This window comes from Numida meleagris, chromosome 4 (assembly GCF_002078875.1).
Source record: "Numida meleagris isolate 19003 breed g44 Domestic line chromosome 4, NumMel1.0, whole genome shotgun sequence".
NCBI classification, from domain to species: domain Eukaryota; kingdom Metazoa; phylum Chordata; class Aves; order Galliformes; family Numididae; genus Numida; species Numida meleagris.
In genome coordinates this window covers 8,201,390-8,227,119 of record NC_034412.1, presented here as the reverse complement: position 1 = coordinate 8,227,119, position 25,730 = coordinate 8,201,390, and the positions used below count along the sequence as shown (strand labels likewise).

The following is a 25,730-nucleotide window of genomic DNA, read 5'->3' as shown; positions in this document are numbered from 1 at the left end:
CCGCCGCCGCCGCCGCCGCTCAGCCGCGCGGGGCGGGGCCCGCCAGCCAATCAGCTCCGCCCCCTGGCAACCCGGCGCCCCTGGCGACGGAGAGCGCGGCGCTCATTGGACGGCAGTCCGGAGAGGGGCGGGGCCTCGGCGGAAAGATGAATTGGAAGGGGCGGGCGCTGTGAGGCGCGTCCCCCCGAGGTCCCGCCCCTCGGAGCGGGAGGTGCAGGGCGGGGAGCGCACCCCACCCAGCGGTCGCCCGCGGAATTGGGCTCTTAAAGGGGACGCGGCCCCGGACCGCCGTGAGGGTGGGCGGCCTCGGGCCCTGCCCCCACCCCAGTGGGGGTCGATGTGTGATAGGGTGGACGTGCGGGTCCCGTTGTCTGCCACACAGGATGTCCAGTGCCACCCATCCCATCTTCTACAGTCCCATCTCATCCCATCCCATTCTATCCTCTACAGTCCTGTACCATTCCATTATTCCATTTAATACCACCCAGTCCTATCCCATCGCAGCCCATCCTCTAGATTCCCATTCCATTCCATTCCATTCCATCCTCTCTCATTCCATTCAATTCCCTTCCATCCTATTCTTTATGGTCCCATCCCATCTCATCTTCTATGCTCCCATTCCGTTCCATTCCATTCCATTCCATTCCATTCCATTCCATTCCATTCCATTCCATTCCATTCCATTCCATTCCATTCCATTCCATTCCATTCCATTCCATCCCACAGTTCTGTCTCATTCTGTTCTGCTCCATTCAATTCCGTTCCATTCCTTCCATTCTATTCCATCTCATCCTTTACAGTCCCAACCCATCCTCTACACTACCATTCCATTCCCTTCCATTCCATTCCACTCTCTACAGCCCTGTCCCATTCCGTTCCGTTCCAACCCATCCCATCCCATCCCATCCCATCCCATCCCACCCCGTCCCGTCCCGTTCCGTTCCGTTCCGTTCCGTTCCACTCTACCCTCTACAGTTCTGTCCCATCCCACTGAACCCCATCTGTTCCATCCTGTCCCATGCATTCCCATCCCACCCCATCCCATCCCATCCCATCCCATCCCACTGTATGCATCCCATCTCTCCCTATCCCATCCTCTGATCCTTCCCTGTCCCTTCTGTCCCCACTCTGTCCCATTCCCATCACGCCATCGCTCCCATCCCAGTGTCCCATCTGAGGCTGGGATTACAACCAGGGGGGCACACGCATGGAGAACCCCACAGGGATCCCCAAATTCCCACTCCCACCTTCCATGTGGGAGATGGTGCCAGCTCCCCTGCACACAGTCCCAGCCCCCAGCCTGTGGGTACCAGGGACCCCTTGTTTTCCCCATGACTGGAGCTGATACACCCCTGCAGTGCTGGGTATAGGACATGCAAAATCCCCTAAATCCCTGATGTGGGGGCATTTTTATGCTCCTGGTCCCCAGGATAGTATGGAGCTGCTGGATGCACAGTGCCAGCTGGATGCATCCCCTCCAGGCCGCCTTGTCCCTGTGTCGCAGCCATCTGGGCTGCCCGGCACCATCTGCAGGCAGCACCACCCCACTCCCTGCCCCAGAAACCTGCCCCAGAAACACCTGCAGCCACCCCGTGCCACTGAAACTCAATCACAGAGCTGATATTGGCCTCCCTGCAAAGCTGATCCTGGGAAATGCTTGTATCCACACTAGCCCGTGCAGAAACCTCTCTTGTTCTGGGACACAGAGGTCTGAGTTACCTAAACACAGGTCTTCTGAGAGGAGCACAAATCGCTTATTCCTTTTTGAGTAACTTAAAAATGGCTGAACCCATTTGTCTCCAACTTTCCTCAAGAATTCCCCTTGGAGCCAAGCCACGCCTGGTACATTTCAGCCCCTGCGGAATTTACTTCAGAAAAAGATGAGAAACTGGAACAGGGAGTTGGGGGCGCAGGCCGAGGGAGGATGCTTGCTGAATCCCCTGCATGGGGTGGCTGGCTGTGCCCTACAAGGAAGCCGTCTCCTGGCGCTCATCCCCACTCTCGAATGCTCTCCCATCCCACCCACACCCACCTCCCCGCACCTCTGGCAAGCTGCAAGATGCAGTTAAACACTTCAGCACTTAAAATTTCAGGTGCTAATTGCTTAGTAATGAAAACTTTAATCACAGGGCAATTAAAACCTTAAGTAGCTGTGGGAGATCCATTCCATGTCAACAAAGAGGAGTGCGCTCGCTCCCCAACACCCGGCTCTGTGCCCCCACCCATACCCAGCACCCCAAGGTGTCCCCAGCCCACACCAAGCAGGGGATAGACAAGGAACTGTCACCCCCTGCCATAAAATCTGAAACTCCAGCTAATTTTGGAGCAAGAGCCGTATATGAAAGGGTTTTGTTATTTTAAATCTCCTCCTTTCCAAATTCCCAGGATTAAAATTCTCCGCATTTATTTTAACCGCATAACATTTGCAGACAAATCACTTCTCTCCCAGCGCAAAGTTTGAAGCAGGCTCTGGGTATAAAGCCCGGCCGCAATCTGCGGGGTGGAATTGCTGCAAGCACTCCATTTGCTGGCACATGCTCACAGCCACGTTTTCTGCATGGGGAAAAGGCCGATCCACGCCGTGCCGGTGCCCCGGGGTGGGAACCTCGTGGGGAGGAGGTTAAATCAAGGTGTTGCCCCCACAGACCCTTGAGACCCCGATCTTGCTCCCACCCCACCTGGAGCATCCCTCACCCAAAGCCGGCTCAGGATGCTGTGCCTCCCGTCGCCATGGCAACCCCCATCCTTGCCGGGTTGCCATGGCTCCCCGGCCCCCAGCCGCAGCGCATCCTCAGCGCAGGGAGGACCCGACGTTTGGGGTCCCCAAGGGGGTGCCACCACCGAGGGATGAGCTGCAGAGCTGGGAGCTGAGGGGTGAGCTGGGGACAGGCTGCGGGCGTGCTGGTGTATTGCTGTCATCTCAGGGGGAAGGGGCTTTGCGACCATGTGGGTGCTTGGGGGGCTGGTGGGGTTGGGGTCCCCAAGGAACATCACCTAATGCAGGGCGGTGGCATCACTCTCTGATCACCCTCACACTTTTCCAACTCCTCTCCTTCCCCCAAGGGCTTCTCTGCTCAGCGCAGTGTACCCATGGGCAGGCACCAAGGCCCTCGGATGTGGGTGCACGCTGGCAATATGCACAGAGCATGGATGGCCACTGCCTTGTGTGCTGCTGTCCCCTGGCCAGCGTCTCTTTGAAACTCTGTCCCACTGCACAAAGTCACGGTCTGGGGAAATCTCAGTGCAGCACTGCACCAGGGTTAGGGCTGCACTCGTCATCGGCGCAAGAACCCAGAGGGCTGCGGGCGAGCGGTGCTAAATAAACACAGCAACCGTGAGAAAAAGGCAGCCAGGAATAAATAGTTGAACCAAATAATAAGGCGAAGGAATAAACAAAGCGGGGACGTGCCTGGGCATGGTGAGAGCCTCCGACTTCGCACTTCCAAGCTGGGCTCTGGCCCAGCCCCGGCGCCCTGCAGGCGATGGAGCCCGTCCCGCTGGCAGCACCTGGATGGGCGCACCCCTGGCTGCAGGGATCCCCCTCCTACTGTGTCCCCATGGGGACTGGATCTGGCATCCCTCACCGTGGCCCTTCCCCTGCTGCCCGGGGTCAGGGCAGCCACAGGGAACAAAGGGACATGGGTTAAAGCAGGCGGTTATTTTAAGAGCTGCACTGGTGCTAATGGGAAAAAAATAGAAAGGAAAGCAGAATGAGCGACAAAAGAGCATTTCCCCCAGACGCACTCTCACAGCAGAGCCCTGGTGCAGTGGGGGGAAAAAAATTCAGATGAAAGGAAAATGATGCAAATCGAACCCAGCACATTGGTCCTCCTTACACTGGGAGCAGTGGTATGGGTTCTCCAGCACCGGGCAGGACGCTTTCCCAGTAGGAGGCTGTGGGGATGGGACTTGGTGCATAGAGCCCCAGATGATGCTCTCAAGGCCAGCACTGGGCTGGAGGGGACAGCACTCAGACCCACAACACTCACATGGGGCAGGACCCCGCAGCGCAGCAGGTGCCCCGTATCACCTCCAGCCTCCAGCAGAGCATTCAGGAGGGGAGGTCAACCGTGTTCTCCTTTCTCCACCCCTCCCTTTCTAAGATGAAGAATTTAATTTTAGTTTTTACAACTCCTTGTAGGTGGATAAATCCCTTCCTGGCGAGTCCGAGCCCTGGAAAATCTTGTGAATCTAACGCTGGCCCTTCTGGCAGTTACCGGAGCAATTCCTGTTTCTCTCCAGCCGCACTCTGTAAAGTTTTATAGTTTCCTGGTTGGGGCTGCGAGGCCCCAGCCATGCCGAGGAGGGTGGCGGGGGGAACGCAGGAAGCAGGAGGCCAGGTGGGGCAGCCCCCCTATGCTCAGCCATGAGCACCATGTCCCCATGTCCCCTCCTCCAGTGGTGATGAGGCTGTGCCAGCTGCCACCCCATCCTGGCTGGTGGAGGTGCCGCAGAACCAGCAGCCTCCCAGTCACTGTGTTTTCCCTTATGGCCTTGCTGGTATAGCCGCTGCTGATGGAATATGGCACCCACCTGTTGGGTTAGGTTTAGGGACAGTGGGGAGGTGCTCCATGCATCACTGTGGTTAAAAACCCCTGTGGATTTTAGGTGGTGCTGGGAGAGCAGTGGGAGATATGAATGAATGAATGAACGACATTAGCTCCATTCATGCCTACCGTCTGCCTCTGAGTGCTGAAGTCACCATGCTCAGCTCTGGGTGCTGCGTTTGCAAAAGGGATGTGAGCAAGGCCTTGGGGGCACAGCTGCTGCCACACAGGGAACCGCCTCCCTGTTGTCCCACAGCAGCACCATGGGATGTCCCCATCTTTCCAGCATCACATCGCCAGGGACACTGTGGGTCATCGGGTCCTGGCTCACCCCTTGCACCCTTTCCACAAACAGGCAGGGGTGAGGGAGTGTGTCGGGGGCCATAAACTCTGCATTACTGCTAATTAAGCACTTGGCTGTCACTGAGGCTTCCCCGCACGCCCGCTGCTCTGACACTTTTACTATTTGGGGAAATGGCGTCCCAGGCCTTTGATGAACTCGCTGTGAAGTTGAAAGGAGTTCGTGGCGCGGTGCCAGGGCCCTTTGCAATTGTCTGTGGGATGGAGATGGGAAATGACCCATTTATTAAAAAAGCGATAAATCAGATCTGGGAAGTGGGAAAAGCTGACCCATGGCTATAAGGCAGCACGGGCTGGTCCCACACCCATGCATGCTTCTTCCTAGTAGGCACAGGCTGGGGTCCCCCAGGGCAGCCTGAATATGCCCACCCCATAGGAGCCAGCACCTCCATCCCAGCCCCTATCGTCCCCACATATGGCACAAACAGCCCCGTGCCCCTGCTCTGTGCCATTGCCGCTGTTCTGCAGCAGCCACTGAGCACGGTGCCTTAGTTCTTCCTAACGCTATGCATGTGTGTTTGTGTGTGCATACATAGATATGTATTCATTTTATCCTCCCCGCATTGTGTTCCTCATCAATTATTCACATCTCATGAAATAGGAATGAAAACAGATTGCGTGATGCTGGCCGCAGCCTTGTGGGAGGGAGACCAGCCTGAGGATTTCCCACCACAATCCTTGGGCTTGGTGTGAGATGTGTCACCTGCAGCATGACACCCAGAGCCATGCCGCTGGACAGGACCCTGACCCAAGGCCTGAGCCCCCCAGGAGGGCAGGGCTGGACCAGGACCTATTGGTGGCTCTCAGCCTCTCCCTCCTGCGTGCCCACAATCCCCACTTCACGTGCCGCGGAGCTGCACTCATTTGAGCACTGCCACAGCCCCACCGCTTTGTTCCCAACTCTTAGCCCTCAGTAATCCTCCCCTTGCTCTTTTGACCATCAGCATACGTTGAATAAGAGCACTTAATTGAGCTGTCTGCACTGACACGCTGGGCTTGTACTGAGTGCCTATAATTAATTTAGGACAATATCTGTGAATTATCTTGATTAGTCCATCCAAGATGCATCATCTTGCACTGGCCATGGCAAATGCCATATAACTCCACGCAGTCCATCCCCACAACAGCAAGGTCTTCCAGCCTTCCCCAACACAAATATGTCACAGTTTTGCTGACACACTACCTTCTTCACATCATTAATGAGCTTAATGAACCACGTCGATGCCAACCCCAGCCACGAATGCGTGAACCATAGTGGTCAGCATGCGGACCTCCAGGTGCATGGCCACATCTCCATGTCCTTAATGCCATTTTTATGGGATCTTCCCACAACACAGGGAGTGCTTGGTGGGTCTGCCCAGCCTCGCACTGAGTGCATCCCAGCAGCCCCTGCTCCCTCCCTGGGATCCTTTTTGGGGCTACCCCAGCAGCATGGGAGAGATGTTTAGGCTACGGCTGTGCTCTTCAGCCATAGGAATTTAACCTCGCTGGTTCTGATTATGGCACAAGAAGTTCAGTTTCCAGCCCAGACCACTGTTTTTGCCTACTTAAGAGCACTCACGCTCACCTCTGACCCCCCAGTGAGGTTTATGGCCACATCGGCTGCCTCATAAACCCCCAGGGCTGGGCCCAGCACATAAACCCTACAGATGCCCTCAGCCCCTGTGTGCTCCCTGGGGTCCCCCAGGGCCACCCAGTGTCACCCTCCCCACTGCAGGGCCTCCTCTAGGGCACCTGGGGCCATGCCACACGGTGGCAAGGGGCTGGTCCCGATGCAAAGCTAATGTGACCATGGGGATAAAGTGTCCCTAGTCACATGTGTGGGGCCAGGGTGACATTTCCCAAGGCAGATTTCATTTGGAAAAAGCCAGTTCAGTGCCATTCCCTGCTCCACATTGCAGTCATGGGAAAGGTCTCTGCTGGGGATGCTGCAGTCCTCTTCCAATCCCTAGTAGAGACCAAAGGGGCAAGAACCTTCCTAATTTAGATGCCCCCCACCCAGCCCTACAATGCTGGGGGCAATGGAGGGGAGCAGCCCCCTTACCCCCCTAGTGCTCTGTCGCTGTTGCCTGGGGACAAGGACAGCAGCCCCAGTGGGTGGCAAGGTGCCCTACATCACCTGCATCGTCCAGGAGAGCTGAAACTCACTGTGCACAGTGAGGATCCCAGCCCCCCCCCCCGCCCCCCCACTTGCTGCTCCCCATCCATGCTATGGGCATGGGATGCTCTGGGGACACGGGCAGCCCTGGGGATGCTGACACTCGGACACTTCAAACGGAGCAGACTGCCTGCGAGCTGCTGGCGCCGTCCCCAGACGCACTCCTGGGTCCGAGGAGGGCTGTGAACACTCTCCTCTCTATTTACATTACCAGGAATGCGCAGAGCGAGGGGTGGGGGCTGCGGGAGGAGGGGTATCGGCTGATTGTTCCCAGGATCCCCCTGTCAGAAAGCCTCCCCGCTCCCTTAGTGTCTCTTGATATATGGCTTGCATTAGGGGATGAAAGTGAGGCATAGCTTGGGGTTTTGGCACGACAAACCCCATTAAACTCTCTCTGGGAAAACGAGTCCAAAAAGTGTTTCGGGGGGTTGAGTCACTAAGGGATCTGTGAGCAGTATTTATACACATGGGGCCCAAAACTCAGCTGGGGGCAGGCACGGGGACAGCATCTCCTAACCCTGCTGTGGCCCTTAATGTGGGGCGCAGACCCCCATTCTGCTTGGGGACTGACCCCAAATGCACATACCTCTCTGCCACGTGGAAATTTGGGACTGGGGGTTCCCAGGTGGGCAGAGTCCTGGTTCAGAACATCCTGTGGCAGATGGCACAGAGGCACTGTGGGTGACATTCAGGACACCATCGTGCGGATGGGCCCCGGTCCCCATGCTCTGCCATCCCCTAAGCCCGAGGCATTTGGGGCACCCCACCTGGTGCCCAGTGACATGGCACAACCCTGGAGGGGGGGGGACCATCAGCCCTGGAAGATGTCCAGCTCTCTTTTAATTAACCCAAACGAACCAGAGCTGAAGTTTCCGAGCCAAGCTGAAGTCTCCCTGTTAGGAGAAGCCCACAGTACCTGGCAGTAATTTAATAACTCCTATTCCAAGCTCTTTAATGGCAGCGCTGTGGAACGGCTCCAGGCCCTCCGGTCTCCCTGCAATCAAGTTACCTTTATTGCTTTATGGCAATAGGAACAGAGGTGCAGTGTGAACGCCTCACCCTGATCTTGAGGTGGTGCTCCATGTCCCGTGCTGCACATCTCCCTTCTTTTCAGGAGGCTCTCCCCAAACGCAGAGCTCTGTGCTCACTGCCACACTAATACCTTCTTTGCTATTTTTAGTCCAGCAGCCCTGTGCTGTTGGTTGCAGTGTATTTTCTTCCTTTTTTTTTTCCCCAGTAAATTCCAAATCTTTTTCCTTCTTTTTGCCTTCTATTCCGGGATTCTGCCTGCACCATTCCTCTTTGATCTGCAACGATGCCAAGTGTGTTTTGAAACTCTAAGTATAGCACATCCCTTGAATTTCTCTTATCTAGCAAAGCAGCAATATCCTCAAAGAGCTGCGACGCGCTGCCTGTGCACCTGACACCACGCTGCACCCAGCCCGGTCCGGGCACCTCCACACCCTGCACTCTGCTGCCAGCACTGGGATGCCGCTGTCCATCTCATTTTACACACAGGACACATTTCCCCCCCCCTTTTTTTTCCTTTTCCCCAACGATGTTTGAATGCAGCCTCTAACTCTGCAGCCCTGAAATGACGGCAGGTAGAAATGATAGTATTTAGGGCTCCAAAATAAGTGATTTTCCAGCACGGGCAGGTAAGCAGAAGGCTGCGTTCCATCGCTTGCAGCTTGCGAGGGCAAAGATCTGAAGGCTGCTCTTCCATTTGTCCCCAAAACGTCTAGAGCTCCGCACACAAATACCGTAACAAATTAATGTCAGATGCTTCCCTCGGTATAATTAGACAGGATTTAGAGTGGCAGAGCCAGCAAATTGCTACGATTTACATCAAGCCTCTACCCAGCATCCTGCACCGACCACTGGGTTGTCACCACTAACAACTAATTAATCGCTTGGAGGCTGCCCTGGACTCAGTCCTTGGGGAGGACCTTGCTGCTCCTGGGAGGAAATGGGGCACTTGGCACTGGTTGGCCCTAAATTCGGTTCCCAAAGGTGCAGGGAACACTGCGGGGTTGGGGCTGTGCCAGCTCCTCGGGGTGCCCATTGGGCCACAGGATACGTTGCACTGGGTAGTGCGTACTATGCTTCCCTTCCCAAGCACACAGTGTGAATTAAAGACAAAGGGAAAAAAGCCCTCGTTCTCAGGTTCTTGTTCAAGGACAAAACCCATCCAGGCTGTCTAAGCTGTCATGGTGCTGGGCAATGTGGGTCTGCTGCAAAATGGAACCAACGCGCGGCCTTGCATCTCAGGAAATGTCCCATCCAACCAACCGCGTGTTGTTCCCACAAACTCCCCTTGAGCTGTAAAGCACATCTGGAGGATTTTAGGCAGAAAGGGATTTTCCCATAAAGTCATAGGGGAGGGCAGCGGGGGAGAGGGGCTGCCTGTATTTGGAAAAGCACGGGGACCCTGTTGCAGGGCCATGCCGAGTGGTGTAGCCCAGCAGCAAGGATGGATGAGGAACAATGTGTTGAGTAACAGCAACCCAGGCACAGTGCTTCCCCCAGGGGTGGGCAGGTAATTGAGGGGAACCAAGCTTTAGTGACCGTTTTAGAGACACTGCTCACTCTGCATAAGCCCTTGCCTCCAGAGAGGGCCATCCCCATGGCTGGAGCCAGCCGGGAAGGGAGGATAGAGAGGATGGTGTAAAGGATGGCACAGCCCAGATGGAGGAGGGCAGATGGCAGGAGAGCCTGGACATCCATTTCTTGATGGTTCACCATAGCAAGAGCAGTGCTCAAGGTCACCTGGGTACCATCAGTCGAGAATGGGCCCAGGTTTGGTCCAATAGAGCATCCTTCCCCTTCCTCTGCAGCATCCTTCTTTGCCAGCAAGCCAATGGGTGCAGTGGGCACCAAGTGGGGCTTTAGGGTAACAAATCCAGTAAGGAAGCTTAAAAAATGCTTAAAGAAAGGAAAGTGCCTTGGGTTTTAGGTCTGCTGGCCAATTCTCCAGGCAGAGGGGATTCCCTATACTTCTGCCCCAGCGATGCTAAGGTTCAGCGCCTGCACTTCCAGCTGATTTAAAGCAACGCTCAAGTTTATAGAGAATTAGTGAGATGAAGGAACATTATTTTTCTTTATTAGGTTAAAGGGTAAGTAAATACAATCAATCTCACCATGTATCACACGATGTCGGCAGCTTCCCACCTCGGCCAGAAAATTGCTGGCTCCTGAGCGGATTGGGGAATGACGTTCGTAACTGCAAAAAACACAAACCTATGCGTGTATATTTTAAAGGAAAAATGAAGGGTCACTGCATCACATCACCAATTGGTTAATTCTGAGCCCATTGAGCTGACAACCAAACCCAGCCTGGGGAGAGGAAGCTGCCCCCCAGGCAGGCAGGACCTCCTCCCCCTGATTTTGGTCATCTCAACCCCAATACCCTTCAAACAACCCCAGAGCTGAGGCAGCAGGGTGTGAGCTCACAGCACCCTCACACTGCCCCTGTGCATTGATGTCTCTCCCCTCCGAATTGTGAATGAATGAACTTTCTCCCAGAATAAATAACCATCGCATGAAAGTTATTTTAGGGCCGGTCTCCGCCGGTGGAGTTTCCGCGCCTGCCGAGGCCCATCACATTGTTTTCTGCTGCTTTCCTTGGCACGGCCCCAGCGCAGGGTTCAGAAGTAATTGCTATAAAAGTCACATTGCTTTGAAGGGGGAAGGCAGGGCCGGGTAGGAGCTGGGCTGTCAGAAGGGCTGGGGACGGTCCCAGTGGCAGCAGTGCTCTCATGGTGAAGGGATAAGGGTGAGTATCATACGGGTGCCCCATAGGGTACCACCAGGATGCCCGATGGATGCCACTGGGATGCCCCAGAGGGTTCTGTAGGGATGCTCCCGAGGTACCATAGGGCTATCCCACTGAGTACCAATGGGATGCCCCGGGGGGTACCATGGGGATATCCCATAGATGCCATAGGGGTGATCCAGAGGTACCATAGGGATATCCCACTGGTACCACCAGGATGTCCCCTAGGTACTGAAAAGCCCTTGCAGGCTCTATTACACCCGGGATGGAGAGGAGAAGAAACGAGAGTCACAGCAATCAGATTACAAACAGAGTAGTGTTACACAAGGAAGAATCCGTGGGGAGCGGGCTTCCAGGGCTATTTTCGCCCAGCAAAAGTTGCAATTAATTTGCAAAGGAAGTGGCTTAGCATTAGGAAACCCCGCGGGCAGACCCCGCACCCGGGGACGAACATCGCATTATTTTCTCATTTAAAACCAATCGTGGCCGGGAGGGGAAGTTCTGGGGCTGCTCCCCCCGGGCTGGTGCTAACGGGGAACGGGGGGGCAGGCGCATTCAGAGGGAGAGGGAGCAGAAATTAACCTTGGAAAGCGTTCAAATTAGGCAGTGTAATAAGAGAACCACTTCTCTGGGTAAATTTGTTAGGATTAGGGCTCACTGAGCTGTTGAGGAGAATTCAGCATGGCTCGGAGCCAGCACGAAATGAAGCTCCTGGCTGGGGCGGCTGCGGGAAAGTCCGGGCTAATGGGCTTTGGTTCAAACTCTGATAGGAAAAAAATCCAGGAACAAAGGCACTAATTCTTCCCAAAGCCCCCAGAATCTCAGTTTATACGTTTCTGTTTATATTCGTTCATAATAGATATACACAGCTGTTCTTATCATTCATATTCAAATTCCGTGCGCATCTTTAGCATTTATGACTCCTGCCTCAAAATGATGAAAAAAATGGCAGAAAAAACCCAACATGCCTCGGGGCGTGACATCGCTGTGTCCTGGTCTTCCTATCAGGACCTGTCCTTGGGGTTGGAGAGGACCCACTGCCATGGCTGCACTCACCAGCTGCACAGTGGGGTTGGGGGGTTTGAGCAAAGCACGCAGAACACCTGTGGGAACACCACACATTTTTATCCCATTTGCATCTTTAAACACTTACTTCTCAATCCTCAAAAGTTGCTTTTAAGGACAAATCTTGAGCCGCTGAGCAAAGCTCATTAGCAAAATGGGGGTGAGCTGCAGGGACACAGGCACTTCAGGCGTTGTCAGCAGGTTTCAGAGTTAATCCCAGCTGGAGCAGTAAATCCCAGAATGGGGCACCAGGGAGGAGCAGAAAGCTCTGTGCCCCTGTTCTGCTGGGCTGGTGGGGGTGTGCTGTCACCTCCTCCCCACCAGAGGAAGATGAGGAGGGTGACTTCAGGCAGCCTTCCTCCAGGTGTCCATACTTAGTGCAGAAGGGAGACGGGATGGGACCAGGCAATGTGTGAACTCCCAGCTTGAAATTAACTAATGGCTTCAGATGATGCCGATAGAGTGCAGGGGAGGGGAGGAGTGATTTATGGGGGAAGATTAAGAGGACTTATTAGGGCAGCCTTGCTGCTAAGGAGCTTCTCAGCCCCAAAAATGGGATGGTTTTCTGCAGTCAGAGGGTGCGAGGTCAACAGCATTGAACCATGGCCCTTCCATCTCCCAGCTGCACGCACGGCAATATTCACTGGCCTCACCGCTCCCATGTGTAATGAGTTGCTGTGGTCTCAGGCAGGAGAGCTTTTCATCGTGCTGTGGGGAAGCACTCACGGTTCCCTGTTCCAGGAGCCCTGGATGTAATAAAAAGGCCTCCTCGGGCTTCAAAGCGGGAGGATTTTCATTGCTTCCTGGGCTGAGAACAAAGCACCATTGAGCGTGGCCAACGGTTGTCTCTGCCCCACGATGTGCATCAGCCACCGCGCCCTGGGGGCTCGGCAGCGGGGTGTGCGGGGGGAGATGGGGTCACCTGGAGCTGGGGCACTTCAGGATGGCTTTGCCAGCCCTGATCATCCAGCTGGGACAGGGGAAGGTGAGCAGCTCCATGGGTCACTCCCTGCCCAAGATGGGTTGCGAGCCACTGCTTGGACCGGAAGACAGTGTCACCTCCAGGTGGTACCTGCAGACAAAGAGCCGCCGAAGCAGTGAGTAATGCGATTTTCAGTAGGGATTGTGTGCATGACTGTGTAAATAACACAGTCAGAGGTACCATGAAACCAGCTGTTTTCACGTCAAAATGGAAATTTAATAGAGTAACAAGCAGGGCTTGCTGGGGATGCAGCTGGGGATACACCAGCCACAGCTCAGCAATGGGACACAAGCTCCTGTCCCCATGGCACCCAAAGCTCAGCGCTCACCTGGGGCCATGCAAGGGCTTCAGCCCCATCCTCACCCGCTGCTCCCTGCCCTGCTGTACACTGGGGATGGACAAGGAGATGGGGACACTTCAGCAGAACAGAAGTCCCTTGTCACAGTTACGGTTAAGGGGCTCCTGTAGGGTCAGGCACAGGGGCTGCTCCCACTGCCCTGGTGCGAAGCAAAGAGCAGGGGTGAACCCCACACTCCCAGCCCCTCTGCCCACCCATGCTGTCACCCCACAGTAATTTCCAGGTAACAGGAGGCCTTCACACTGCATGGAGCCTGAGGCGGGAAAATTGACACGGAAAGGAAAAATAGAAAAATAAAAGTGTATCAAAGGAAATGATCTGCACAGCTCACTGCCAAATCTGACGGGTGGTGCTTCTGCTCCCGACCCCTTCCAGGTGGTACCGGTGCAGCTCTGTTTAAGGGAAGCTGCTGCTGCCCTGCTCAGGAGGCAGGGTTTTTTTCCAGAGCTGGAGATGATGTTCACCTGCTCCAGCCCTGCTACCTCCCCCCATGCACAGCCTCAGCGCGACGTGCTCCAGGCACCTGGCTGAGGCCAAAACCACGGAGACAGCAGCACTGATTTGCAGTGCACAAAGGAGATCTGCATCTGGAACGAAGCAGCGGGGCAAGGCACAGTAAGCCTGGCTATCTGCTAATGAGCACAGCAATGGGATGTCTGTTACCCCAAACAAAGCATTGGTAGCACTGGTGACCCAGTGCTACATTGGTGACTCAGTGCTGCCATGTCCCTGTGTACATGGAGGATGTCTAGGAGCCACAGAGCCAAAACCCTCATTAAGGGTTGGGAATCCCCATTCCCATATCCATTTTTCCTGTGGTCTTTGCAGGTTGCTAGAGTGGAGGAAACCCTGGCCCTGCAGAATGACATAGGCCCTGGGCCTTTTGGCTCGTCTGTAAAAACTCCTCTCCATTCTCCACTCTGTGTTCTCACGCAAAGTTTACAACCTCTATCTCCAAACCATCTCTGGGCTCACCCTGGCTGGGCTCTAGGCTGTATGGGGCAGGAGAAGCCCCAATGGTCTCCAGGGCCCCCACACTTTGACTCACATCCTCTGCATGGCTGCAATGACCAATCTGGGGCAGGATGCTGTAGCACTGCTTTCCTGCTGCCTCCAACAGTGACCTGACCATTCCCCTTGCGTAGCACCATGAGGAGATGCTCCACCTCTACAATGTTTCCAAACCCCAAATAACACCCAAAACCTGCTGCTGTAGGGCTCAGTCCAGCCTGCCCAGCTCACAGCATCCCCAGCGCTCCCAGCCACCTGGTCTCCAGCTGTCCCCACCCCAGTGAGGACACGATGTTCTGAGATAGGTTTGCCTCCCTGGGGGCTTTTCTTGGTGTGTCCCTCCCCCCCGCCCCGGGCAGCCCAATGGAATCAGCACGCAGAGACTGGCGGGGATGCGTGGCCGTACCTCAGCATGCAGCACACCGCCGTGCCTGCAGGAAACATATGTCACTGGTTAAACAGATTGTGAAAGCTTCAATCGCTTCCTTATGGCACGCCAGCAGCTCCAGCCCCACACTCCTCTTCCACCCTGGTGCGGGACACTGGTGTCCTGAGGAGATGGGATGGCCCCAGGAGGAGCTGGGAAAAGTCATTTGGGAGGAGAGCCCTCAAAGCCTTTTGGGGCCAGGACCATGCCTCCCTTGTCTCCCAGCCCCATTTCCCATCCCAAAAATTTACCAACACTTGAAAATATTTGATGCTTCCCTGTAAAAACACTCACGTTAGAAACTCGTTGGAGCCTGAATTATGTTTTTAAGATGTTGCTCAATTTGTAAGCATCATAAAAAGCTGAAATATGTTATCTTGGAAGTAACCACAGGGAAATTACAGACCCGAGCCCAATGTAGCACACAGCTTGCCCTGCATCTAACCCAGCCAGCAACCCATGGGGCTTTTGGGGACAGTATTTCGGCCTTCGAATGGGCCGTAACCTCAGGCAGCTTTATGGCCATCGTTACGCATCTCAGCGGGTTCCCAGCCCAGAAAGGTGTTAACGAAGGCCGACCCAGCTGGCTTTGGTGGAGCCGCTGGCAGGGAATCAGAGAGCCCAGGTCTGTTCTGCTGCCAGGTTATCAGTGGATCCATCAAGCGGTGCCTGCGAGACGCCAAATCTCTCAGCTCCCCCATATGGATGCCATCCACGCTGAGCCATTTCCTGCCTAATCGCTATCAGCCCCTTTCCTCCCTCCCCACTCTTAGCAGAGTAACTTCACAAATGTTTTACAAGAGGTAAAAATGCACCAAGTACATGCCCCATGCCCCAAAGCCTCCCAGGGGTTGGGCACCAACCAGGCAACAAGTGGGACACGTGGGATGGTGACCTCGAGATCCTTCACACCCTGCATCCCTGACCCTGCACACAGCCCTGGGGGTGAAGGAGATCTCATGGGCACCCACACAAGGGGGACAGGACCCAAACAACCCCCCTGGCCAGGGCGTGCCTTATTTACCCCAGTGCATGCAGAGAGGAGGTTACCTTGCAAAGGTTTCTGTGTCTGATAGCCTGGGATTGTTTTGGCTTTCATGTGGTCTCTAATGAAAGGGAGTCTGAAACAGATGCAGATTTGAAAGAAAAGAGGAGGAGGAGGAAATTTCTTAGCGTAGGGTTTCGGTTCCCCTGTCTATAAACAGTGCTGACAGCAAGAGGCGGCAGTGATAAACGCTGAGATAAGATCCCAGCTAGACAGGTAATTCGGTGCCAGAGCTCTGCCTCGAAGTCGCCAGCAAGGCTCCAACCTGGGCAGGGCACAGTGTGGAGCTCTCCGGGGTGCTGGGGCCAGGGACCCCAAGATGGAGATGGGGACCCCAATGGGAGCCAGAGCCCTGGGGCCAATTGCCCTGCCTGGACTCCCGAAGTGCCTGCCGCTCCCTCCATATCCCCAAACCCATTTCTCTTCCTCCTCTGATGAGCTGTCACATATTCTTAGAGTTAAACGTCTTCACAAGCGCTCGCTGGTCGGGGAAACACTTCCTTCTGTTTAAAGATTCATGGGAATTGGTGTTGGAGAGAATGCAGCGCTTTCCCCTTTTTCATGGTCAGAAGTCGCTACGTGGTGGGATTGTTTCTGATAGCAATAAATAGTGCCACAGCCCTGAGATCGTTCCATCAGAGGAGCAATTTCCCCAGGCTGCGGTGAGGGTAGAGTAAATCCCAGTGCCTCGAAGGAGGAGCATGAATGGCTCAACGCAGGAGTGGTGCATATAAATTGTGCAGAACTTTAGAAGGGCCTCAGAAATACAGCATAAACCTTACACAACCATGAGCGTGATTCATGGGCAGGGAGCAGCATCCATCACCTGGCGGGTGGAGCAGGTTCTGTGGAGCACGGCTGCGTTTGGATCTTATCGTGCAGCACCGCGGCGTGACGTGACCTGCCCGCACCCCAGCAGGGGATAGGAGCATGGAGGTTGCTTTCCAACCGGCTGCAGCTCGCAGGGACAGCGGAGAGCACCATTGTTTCCAGGTGATAACAACGAAGTGTTTCTACAAAGGGAAATGCCAAAAAAAAAAAAAAAAGAAAGAAAGAAAAGAGTAAAAATGGCAGCAGGCTGCCCAGCACAAAGCTGCTGGAGTTCAAAGGGAAACACCCAAAGCTCCGGCAGCTCTCGACCCGGTTGCTAACAAAGAGCTGGCGATGGAAATTGCTTTCACTCTAGCAGACACATGGACGTGGCTCTTTTTGAGGCTGCCAGGATGGGATCGGCAGTTGGAGATGAAGGTTTTCGTGAGAAGCTGGATTCTAAAACGCGTAAATTAACCGAGATGTGCCCCAGTTCCTGAAAGGAGCTACATGCCTCTGATCTACCAGGACGCTTTCTCCTATCGTCAGAACAGTGAAGTAAGGGGAACTACTTGACATAATGTGTTTGGGGTTTCAAAGCCCTTTGACAAGGTCCCTTACGAGAGGCTATTAAGGAAATTAAACATTTGTAGAGCAAATGGAAAAAAGTAACTCGAAGGGTTGGAGACAAAGAGGGAAAACAACTTGTCTTAATAACGACCGCCTTCCAGAGGGCTGTGGCACTAACGGGAGCCTCCCCGAGTTTTTGTGCTCGAACTGCTGGTTAAAGGGATGCATTAATGATCTGGAAAAGGAGAATGAAAAATGTCATGAGAAAATCTGGCAGAGGACCCAAATTACATGGAGGATTCAGAACAAGAGAAGACTACAGGGAACTTCAAAAGGACCGAGGAGAGCTTGATGAATGGGCCAGTCAATGGCAGATGAAATCCAAAGTAGACAAATGCAGAGCCATGCACGCTGCGAGGAACAATCCCAACTAATTCAAACAAAATGTGAAAACGCATAAGGAGCAGGATAGATAAGCAGTGGGAATGCTGCAGTGCCAATACCTCGACCGACATTCTACCACCACCAGCATTGTGCCCAGCCCCGCTCCTTTGCCTTGAGCCTCTGTTTGGATGGCACCACACTGAGCCCTGCTGTGCCTGGCAGGAGTGTGGGGATGGGACTGGGCAAGGGAAGCTGAGAAGACTGAGAATGTTCCTGAGACCGAGCATCTCCTCCAGTGGAATCGCAGAGCAAAAGCCTGATTTGATGTCTGAGATTGCCCTCAGAGGGAAGCCTGTAAGGAGGAGCCTAGGCAGATATTTACCCAGCCCAACACGGCTCAGACAGGTGAATCCCACAACTCCCTCTGGAGACTCACCATCCCCACGCTGCTGGCTGGGAAGCCCCAGGCAGAGCCAGCCCCAACAGGACGCACCGGTCCATCCCGCGGGGTCAGAGCCATGCCTGACCCTGGTGTCACCTCCTCTGGCAGAGGATGAGTGGAGGGATGGCTGCTCATGGGGGGATTGCTTGGCTCCCCCAATCCTAGCACAAGGCAGGGGTAGCTGGGCCGCACTTCGTCAGCGTTAACAGGTCCTTTGGAAACTAACGGCATCCCCAGTGCCCTACAGGGGGATGCAGACACTGGGGCCGTGGCATACAGGGGGTGCCCTGAGGCAGATGCCAGCAGCCCCATGGAGTTCTTTCGGCTTTGATACTTGAAAGAACTGAGATACAAAGGGGAAGTCTCCACTACAGACAGGGGACAAGGGCCACAATGCCACACCAAGCACGGCACAGTCAAGTGATAAAAGAAGTGGTGCCAAGGAGGCAGAACTTGGGAAGAGACCCCTCGGTGCCACAGGGAACATGAACGGAGATACCTAAAGAGCCCCCACTGGGCTCCTCCTGCCACTCCTGGCTCTGCTGTTACCCACTTTTCCGCATATAACTCCAATATTTATTTCCAACAAGTGGCTGGCGGGGGGTAGAGGAAGGAAAGACACTTATTGAATAATTGCGCAACCCTCAAGAAAAGCCATAAATTACCCTGCTCTATCTGTCACTATAATTTCCAGGCAAAGTCCTAATGAATCTTTCCCAACAATAGTGTAAGGACAGGTCTGAAAATGTATTGAACCAGCTAAGCACTTGGGTAAGCAAAGCAGAGGCATTAATAACAGCCACGAGACACCACACACGGCAATGGGGACCGAGCATCCCAGGCCACCTCTGCTCAGTGTGGAGCTGCTGGGGAGGTCGCTGCCCTGCTGTTATCCAAAGCCTTAACTGTTCCAAATTTTTCAGTAATTATAGGGAGGAAAACACGGCAGCAGAAAGCCATTGCTAATGGAAAATGCGGAGGTACAGCTCTGTTTGGGCAAAAGAGAGGCAACAGCTTTGCTGGAGGCTGTCCCATAGTTTCGGTCCATAAAGCAAGAGCAGGAGAGGTTTGTTGAGAAAGTGAACCACGTCTCACCTCCAGGTTTCAGTCCAGCATGGGGCAGATAAAAGCACAGGCAATTTTTCACAATAACAAAACACCGCACAAAAAGAACTTTTGCAGACTGCTTCTCCAAGAGGCGTTTCTGTTCTCAGTTCAAACACATCTTTTGTCTTTTTCCCTCTCAAAATCCTCCATCAGTCAGCATAACAGAAGGTCAGACACCATTCAGCTGATGGCAGTGGGGTGTCCGAGCCCCAGCTCTAGCTGGGTTTCCTGTGATCCATGCTCTACACCAAGACCTTTCTCCTGCCCCTCTTCCCCAAGCAACCACAGCACTTCAGTGAACGATAACACGTCTCCATCTTCCACCTGACTGACAAAACCAGAGGGAACCCTGACTTTACACAAGATTTGGGAGCCCCAGAGGTGCACTCAGTAGGGTACAGGCATGACCCTGAGGGTCCCCAGTAGACTGCTTTGGAGCCAGCCCACAGCCCCCAACACCCAACGCGTTTTCACTCCATATTTCACTGTGCTTCAGATGCTGTTCCCACCGTGAGGATTTACTGCTGCACCATCTGCAGCCAGCCCTCCGCTGCATATCGCGAGATGCCATCTACAAACAGGCAGAGAGGCTCTAACTGGGTCTTACAGGGCCCCCACTACCCCGACATCCGAGCACTCCACAAACATTAGTGGATTTAAGCCTGCACACACTGGTTGAGGCAGGGAAGAATTATTCCTCCTGCTTACAGAGGGTGATCACGGAGCAGCAGCCAAGTGGTTTGCCCAAATTCACGGCACGATCTGTAGCACAGCACGCATGGGGAGGCGGGTTCTCACCTCCTGGATTAGCGTCCTAATGCCGAGCACTCTGTGCTCTCCCGGTTCCCACGAGCTGCCTTCCTACAAGGGGATCCCAGAGAATGTGCCCACCCAGTGCCATCAGCAGGGCCATGCCCACCAGCAGCACCACACCACCCCGGAACCAGACAATTAATGCTTCACCCAGGCTCGGTGTGACACTTCCATTTGGTTTGACAGACTAAACATTTGACTTTGCAAATGCCAAAGTATTTCCATCAGAAACGTCAACAGCAGAGTCTGACATTTCTTAATCTTTTTTTTTTCCTGTTGCCATTCGGTGAACATCTTTTATATTCAACTTTGTCTTGATTGGAGAGGGAAAGCACGTTGCAATTTTTGACTGGTGTGAATGATTACATATCTTTAACCAGTCTGGGAGCTGGTCCTGCTGCTCCAACACCACACAGCCCTCCTATGAACCCACTGACCCATGGAGCTTCCCAAGGCCATACATCCTACACGGTGCCAGCGCACAGCACCGCACTCAGCATTGTGCTCAGCCCGTGGGGTCACACTGGACTGTACCACCTCCTACACACCCATGAGAGAAGTGGATGACAAGAGCACGTAGCACGCAGAAATCTATAGTCAGCCGCATTTTGATACAGTCCCCAAAGTACCTAATTATGCAGCTCAGATTTCTCCCTGTTCCTCACTCCAGTGATAGCTCACCCTGAATCTTTATCAGGCCTCCAGGCTGCGCAGACATAAAGGAGACATTCACTTCTCCCATTTTCCCAACAGGATGAGAGAGAACGGGGGTGACATCCTGCTCTCATCAGGCAGAAAGTAACATCAGGGGCAATGTGCAACACCTCCACCCACATCTTGCCCTGGTGGGTGGGTGGTGTGGGGACAAGCAGCTGTAACAGCACAGGAACACACTCTGAGGGGGTCTTAGAGGGATTTGGGAAAGGGAGAGCGTGTCTGAAAATTGCAGCAGGGCAAGAGCCAATTGCCAAGAGAAACATGCTCCAACAAGTGAAGGGTGAGCATATGGTGGATGAGGTGTTGACTGAGATGTGAGCATTACCCATGCAGCCCATACAGGCTGATGCGGAGAGGGGCAGAGCTATTTGGTTTTGGAGCATGCACCCCATGGAGCACCAAACCATGTGGGCAGAGGCAAGGGAATCATGTGCTCCTGCACCAGTGCTGGTGGTTTCCCCATAGTGGGTCCAGGACGTGTGATGGAGCAGCAGCTCCACGAAGAATCACTCAGGTAGGAAAAGACTACCAAGATCATCCAGTCCAGCAATTGACCTATCACCACCATGCCCACCAAATCCCTGACAGAGAACCCCAGAAAGGAGCCCTGCCCTGTGCCAAGGGCAGCCACATCTCAGCCTGCTGGTTCCCCACGCTCACATTGCCTTGCCCAAAGTATGTCCAAATCTTTGAGTTGCTGGTTGTGGTTAGGAACCGGCCACATACCCAGGGGGGCAGCCAAAGGCACAGGTGGATATCTGCTTGGAAAACCAGGGCCAGCTGTGAGGAAATAAATAAAAGCAGCCAGCTCTGAAGCTCAGCCAGCCCAGGGACACATTAACCGCACAGCCAGGAGAGTTGTGAAGTGGCTGTGCAGATCGGACAGCTTAAGAGATGGATGAACACCACGGCTGGGAGAATTTGTCAGTGTTTAAATTAAATGAGGATGGACGCGGAGGTACTCCAGTTTTGGCAGGAACACCTGGGACTGTACCCAGCACAGGGCTGAGGACGGCAGAGCCCGCCACTCCCTGAGGGCACATCCCCCAGTGGGGCTCAGGGCAGGCATGGCTCATGGAAGAGAGGGAGAAAAACTTCTAACAATAATTATTTGCAAACATATCATTCAGCCGGCCCCGTTTCTAGGTTACACAGCTGACAATTTTGTAATGCAGAAAGGAAAAGATCAAAACCAGCCGACATGTCAAGCAACATAAGCCACAGAAGACAAAACACAGGGAAAAGAGGCTGCTTTTCAAAGAGGAAGGAGAAGGAAGACATTAAACCGTGGGGCGCCCTGAGATCCCCACCAGACACAGAGCTGTTTCCCCCTCTGCTGAGTAAAGTGACAGAGATTTGGGAAGCTCTTCTTGTGGCCGAGCTGGTGTCTGCTGTGCAGGGCAACTGCGCTGCAAAGGGCAGAACAGTGGGAGGAGCGGGGATGGGAACCAAGAGGGGCATGGGGCATGGAAAGCTCAGGATGGCACCTGCATGCAGAGCACTAAACCACAAAACCCAAAGATTAAATTGGTGGGTTTCTTTGCATAGGTTGCAAGGAGAGCCCCAACAGACTGCCAGGACCAGTGGCAGCTGAAGAGTGGGAATGGAGTGCTGATAAAATGTTTTGGGGAATATGTACGGCTTATAGGAATGAGGGAAAAGAAGCACTAGCGAGACAGAAGGATGATAATAAATGAGAAAGGGGCTGGGAGGGATGAAGAGCTCTGGAATGGCTGTTGCTGAATTGCTTTTTTAAATTGCTCTTTAAGGCGATAACTAAAGAGAAGAGGCATGGTCAATTAGGAAGTAATGAAGACCTTGTAAATACACTTACTGATAAAAAGCACGTAGGGGAGCGCTCGGCAAGCCCCATGCACACAAAGCAGCAGGGCAGAGCAACGTGCGCTCCAGGTTATTAAGGGAATTCACTAACGAACTTGTGAGACGCCACCACTTAAAAACTCACTACCAACAGAATGAAATCACAGTTGGACTGATTCAGCGCTGGCATAACAAATCAACAGGGGGCTCAGGGGGCTGCAAGGGAGGAAATAAATACAAAGCAAAATTAACATGACATGTGGTAGCCAGGAAATTCTCATCTGCTGGGCAAGGAATGGCACAAAAACTGGAGATTAAGGGAAAGGTGGAACAACTGGCACAGGTCACCCAGAGAGGTGGCGGATGCCCCATGCCTGGAGGGGCTCAAGGTCAGGCTGGACAGGGCTCTGAGCACCCAGTGGAGCTGTAGGTGTCCCTGTTCACTGCAGGGTGTTTGGACTAGATGGCCTTTAAAGGTCCCTTCCTACTCAAACAGCCCCATGGGTGGGTGTTATCTGGAAGAGCTGTCAGAGCTCTGCTGCTGGGCACCAGTGCTTTTCATCCATCCAATGGAAGCTGACGTGTGAACCTTCCCAAACAAACCCAAGTTATTTTTATTTCTAAATCCAAGCGGCTCTGATTATACCCTTTCACCCACACAGAGCTGGGAATGCTCTCCTCTGCTCCCTTGGCATGGCAGCGCCGGGGGCTGAGAGCACAGACCCCAGAGAGCAGGGTGAGGGTTTAAATACAGAGAGAGCCCCCGTGCTTCATTTTACACTACACCACAGAAACCAGGCCGTGCAAAGAAATCAGCATCCACCAGGTGATCACCTCCCCACAGTAGAGAATGGTTACCAGCCCTTTGGCTTTGCACAGAGCAGCCCCTGCTCAGATGCATACTGCACATCCATTCAGGGTAGGATTTTGCTTTAAGGATGAGCAGCAACTGAGCTGATGGTTACAGAAATAGAGGGGGAGAGGAAAAAAGGCAGTTGAAGAAACATTTCCTAAAGAGTCTCAATTAACTAATTAACTGAGTGTCTTCTTATACCAGCCCTTCCCTCGCAGCTTTGGAGCCATCCATTTGCAGAGGGTATACGCATTAACTAACTCTTAACATATCATAATGGTAATTATATACCTACAGCTGCCATCAGTGGATTGCCCTCCAATAAGCAGCCCTCCTCCTTTCCTCTGGGGCTGTCAGCGCTGCCTTCTCACTGTTCAGCATCACATTACCCACAGCCAGGCTTGGGGAGGGAGAGCAGAGCAAGCATGGGGCCCTTCCACCATCACCTTTCCTTTGCTACCTGTTGCTTGGTTTCTACTTCTGCCATTTTTATAGGGTCACCTTTCCCAGCCCACCTGCTCTGATGGAGACCAGCTGTCCCGCATGTGCTGGGATGCTGACCTGGGTGCCACCACCTTTTCACTACTCCCGCCCCACCCCAGCAGCACCTGGCTCAGCTCCCTGCTGGGGACGCCTGGGATATATTCTCCTTGATCCCACCTCCAGCACCGGGCATTGCAGCTATCCAGCACCACTCCCTCCCAGGATTCATGGCCATGAGATGTGCTCCCGCACCCAAAGTGCCCTCCCTGACCCCTCGATTTCTGGTTTAAATTCCTAGCCCCTTATCATATTACAAAGTAACTACGGTGCTTCTGCGCTCCTCTAAGCTTAAACACCTTTTATTCTCATTAAAGGGGTCCGTGCCTCTCTCCCGCTTCTCTATCTCCCAGTTAAAAGCTAATTAATGACTGTTGACTTTCCTAGCAGATGTTCTCGCTTCAGCGCCGGTAGGAACTGCTGTGATTTGTGACCCGTGGGGTTGGGATGGGGCGGAGGAGGGAGCCGTGCCCAGCCGGCCCTGTACCGCACCGGAGAGAACACGGCTGCTTGTGAGAGCGGCACTGCTTGTTTTTCTTGGAAAGAAGCAAAATCCTCAGATAGGGGTAAAATCCTGATTCCACAGAAAATTAAGCAGTGTGGATTTCAGTCGGGTCTGGTCAGAGGTTTATTTCCCCTCGTACAAGAAACCTCTCATAAATCACTGCTCTCTCCAAGGGTTTTTCAAAGCGGTGATGCAAAACAGAACTGCACTGTCCACGGAAGGCTCGCTGGCCCTGAAGTATGCTGGGGAAGTGGGAAGAGGCAGGCAGCCATCTCCGCAGCCCCACCACCCCGTGCTGCCTCTGCTGCCCCTGCTGTGTGGGACATGCCAGCAAAGGGCGAGCGGGGGTGGGGAAGCGTGCTGGGAGAGATGGGTGACAGCGAGGGGTCAGCATGCTGCATGCCCCATGGCAGGGATGTGGCAGCTGTGCTCGCTGATGGGGTGCCATCCCCATGGCACTACCGGGTGGCAAATGTTGGGTACAGGCATCCTAGTGGGCATGAGTGTGCCGGTGGCCATGGGCATCCCAATGGCCTTGATTATCTCAATGGGTATAGGTGGCCTGGTGGCCATGGGCATCCCGATGGCCAAGGGGGTCCTCTTGGCCATGAGCATCCCAATGGGTATGGGTATCCTGGTGGGTACAGAAAGTTCCTGGATGGGGCTGATGTCTTCACCGTTGCCTCTGCTCTGCCAGAACCGTGTTGAGGTGCCCTGGGGACGCAGGGGTACAAAGTCTCTGCCATCAGGGTGCATGTTGAAGATACTTGTACAAAAATGCTTCCAAAAGCACTACCAAATAGTGACGCTCCTGGTCTAACAGCCATGCAAATCCCTCTGATGATTACAGTGACTTCCTAATATCGACAGAAACCTCTGTGCTAATGAAATGCACCGAAGTTAAGCAGCCGTGGAAATGCTGATGTAAAGGAGAAAGGGCACTAATGGAAGCTCAAATCCCCAGAACTAAAGGGCTGTGCTGGGAGGGCAGGAATGGGGCTCCCTGTTCCCCCATCCCAGGGTGCTGGTGGGACCTGCCCAGCTTCCCACCAGGGAAGAAATGAGGTTTTGGCCTTCGAATCCAGAGCTGCTGAGGTGCTGCTCCATCCCAGGGCTGGAGGACAGCGCTACTGGTAGGGTGCACTGTGTCATGGGCACAGCTGCCCGTGGTCCCACCTGGCCCTGATGGAGCGTTTCCCATCGAGCTGCAGTAGAAAATGGGATTTCAGCTTTTACTTTTCATGGTAAATGTTTCTGATTCTGCTGGCTGATGTGCTCACCTCTCAAGTTAATAGACAATAAGCAAAGTGGTGTCACTCTTGTTAAGGAGACAGAGAAGGCTCCATTGTAATGCAATGTGCAGGGCGATGGAAGCCAGGCTGCTGTGCCATCCATCTCCTCTGCGGGATGCAAGAGGCATCGCTGCATCCCCAAAATACA

At 53.8% G+C, this 25,730-nt stretch overlaps 1 long non-coding RNA gene across 1 annotated transcript; it reads right to left on the bottom strand.

Moving 5' to 3' along the window:
- On the bottom strand, nt 11,109-23,952 carry LOC110399095. Its single transcript, XR_002438890.1, has 4 exons — nt 23,541-23,952; nt 14,450-16,741; nt 12,828-12,977; nt 11,109-11,943 (listed from the first exon to the last, which is right to left on the bottom strand). It is a non-coding gene; the product is annotated as an uncharacterized LOC110399095 (long non-coding RNA).